Source organism: Neoarius graeffei, chromosome 26 (genome assembly GCF_027579695.1).
Source record: "Neoarius graeffei isolate fNeoGra1 chromosome 26, fNeoGra1.pri, whole genome shotgun sequence".
Taxonomy (NCBI): Eukaryota; Metazoa; Chordata; class Actinopteri; order Siluriformes; family Ariidae; genus Neoarius; species Neoarius graeffei.
Genome location: NC_083594.1, coordinates 9,333,859 through 9,336,684, shown reverse-complemented (window position 1 = coordinate 9,336,684; position 2,826 = coordinate 9,333,859). Strand labels below are relative to the sequence as shown.

General features: G+C 37.9%; 1 long non-coding RNA gene across 1 annotated transcript; it reads left to right on the top strand.

Annotated features, from left to right (window-relative positions):
• Positions 1-656: 656 nt before the first annotated feature.
• LOC132874034 (uncharacterized) lies at positions 657-2,517 on the top strand. The gene is made up of 3 exons (XR_009651622.1): positions 657-781; positions 1,601-1,702; positions 2,013-2,517. It is a non-coding gene; the product is annotated as an uncharacterized LOC132874034 (long non-coding RNA).
• Positions 2,518-2,826: the final 309 nt, after the last annotated feature.

The following is a 2,826-nucleotide window of genomic DNA, read 5'->3' as shown; positions in this document are numbered from 1 at the left end:
CATTTCTTAATAACATTACAATCTGAGGAAACAGCTACCTGAAAACACTTTGCTATGTTCTTGTAGCCTTCTCCTGCTTTGTGAGCATCAATTATTTTATTTTTCAGAATGCGACGGAGTTGCTTAGAGCAGCCCATGGCTGTTGATTTTAGGGACAAGTTTGAGGAGTCGGAGAATTTATACAGCTTTGAAATCTGCATCATCTGACCTTTCCTAACGAAGAATTTGAACAAGCCACAGCTCAATAAGCTAATTAAGGTCTGGAACCTTGGTAAAAGTTACCTGAGAACTCAAATGCATTGGGGTGCCCAAACTTTCGCATAGTGTTCCTTTTCTTTTTTCACTCTCCAATTGTACAAAACAAAAATATTCCACAAATCTTGCATAAAACGCTAAAAAGAAATGTCTCGTCTTTACCTTTATGCCTTTTGGTGATCAGTTCATCTTCTGCTCACTTAACTATTCACAGTACACTGTAAAAAGTTTCTGTAGATTTACACCAAGATTCCAACATTAACCACGGGTTATTTTGAATAAACTGGGATTTCGTGTTATCGGTGAGATGAATGGGTTAAATGACGGTCCAGCGCTGTTAATTACCACGCCCATAATGTTTTTTTTTCCGAAATACACGTTCTTCCTGTTAATCCACGCTTGGGCGAATCGGGGAGAGGTGGAGTGGAACAGAGTTTACCGCCAAAGAGAGTAACCCTACGAAGATCTTTGTTCCCGCCTCCTGGAAACCTGCCTGCAGTTGGAATGTGTCAATTGGAGTGAGAAGGTGAATTTTCTGTCTGTTTTTCAGTCTCTCAAAGTTTGAAGCTATCATTTCGTACTCACAATTAATTCACAGTTAAGCCTGGTTCCGGCGAAAGGTCGCATTGCCCAGAACCTGTAGCTGCTAGCTAACTTTTACTTGTTAGTGAAGTAGGCTACTTGCTAGCAAGCACGGGCTGCCCCGTACTGGCTAGCTAGTGAAGGTTTTGATTTATCTCATCTCATCTCATTATCTCTAGCCGCTCATTTCTAATATTTGTTATACGGTAATCTTTTAAAATCAGTTCTGTGAATGTTGATGTGTATGTATGAAATCGATTCAATTTGTGTTATTTGGTGGTGTTATTCAGAGCAGTGGTGTTATTTAGAGCAGTTCACTTCGTAGGTCAGGACACTTGACTTCGATGCTTCCTTGAGCTCATACGAGCTTGCTGCATGGTACAGCATGTTTTCTTGTAAAATATGTGGGCATCAGTCCACCACAGCCATTCGTTATGTCAACCATACAAAAATCCATGCCAACATACCCAACATACAGCTTCCATGCTGTGCTCCAGACTGTCAACTCAATTTCAAAAGACACTCTGGTCTCAAGACGCATGTCTACAGACACCATAAAGAGTGTGGCTTTGATAACAGATTGGGTTTAGTGGATCTGTCATGCCATATTGATTTGTGCACTGATAAATGCGACTCCCTCAGTGCATTTTATGCTCATCTTAAGGGTCACATCAAAGAGGGACGCAGTATTGTATGCCCTTTTATGGGTTGTGATAGTACTTTTACTGTAGTATCCACATTCACATCGCATCTATCCCAAAAGGGGGACGAAGGCCAGTGGGAAGAGGAGGAGAAACTCCCCCTCCAAGGTTTCATCCTTGCTGAGGAAGGTGATGGATTACCGCTACGCCCTGGTGTGAAAATGGTAAGTGAAACGTCTTCAGAAGTACAGTCACTACAGTTACAAGTAATCAGTTTTGACTAACATAGCATTATCAGCGAATGTGCTTTTTAGCCTGTATTACTTGCATAGGTGCATGAACTTTCCATCCACGTTAAATGGAAAGATTACTTCTGTGTGCTTTGTAAAATTTGTACCCTCTGGTGTGAATGTACAGTAAATCATTGGTAATTGATAATGTGTGGCACACAACACATGGATAATTTTGGCACCATTTTCCTGTTAATCAGGCTGTAATTCTCTCCCGATCCCTGCTTGTTTCTCTTTTCTACAGGCTGAATTGACCCATCAACTATCCAACAGGCTGAATTGTCCTGACCAATAGGAGAAAAAATTGTTAATTTCAGAGTGTAATTGTTAATTTCAGAGTGTAATTGTTAATTTCAGAGTGTAAGTGTAAAATTTTAAGTTGAAAATACACTGCAAAAGTTGATTTTACTGTAGGAGTGTAAACAAATAACAAATATGTAAGGGAAGAGTGTTGGTCTGATGTAATATTTATTTTGGTTTCCACTGCTTTATAGTTTCTGTAATCACAATTAGGCTTTCAATAATTCGTTTTGTATGTAAGGAATCAATATAACATGAGTTTTTTTATTATTGAATCGATGAAATATGAAAATTATAATTTTCTAATTATAATTTTATTTGAAATGTAAAGGAGGATGATCCTCCCTTTCCTCAATGGAAGAGCCTCCATGAATTGGTAGTTGTTGAAAATGACTTGAGTAATTGTGATTTTAATGACATATGTATGAATTTATATCTTAATATATGAAATAAAATGATTTTGTGTTTACATAATACTGTTTTGTACTATTATTGTCATGCTTCGTATTTAAACAAAGCACTGTTAAAAAACAGGAATCTCCTTGAAACTCTGCTGCAGGTCATTCCTGTTGTTTAACAGTATTATTGTTTTTACACCGTTTAATAACAGGAAGATACTGAAAATCATAACGGGTGATTCCTGTTAGTTTACAGTGAGTTCATGTTGTTATTTTACATGAACTTAGTGTTAAACTAGAGCACCGTTAAATAACAGGAATCTCCTGGAAACTCTGCTGCCAGGTCATTCCTGTTTTTTA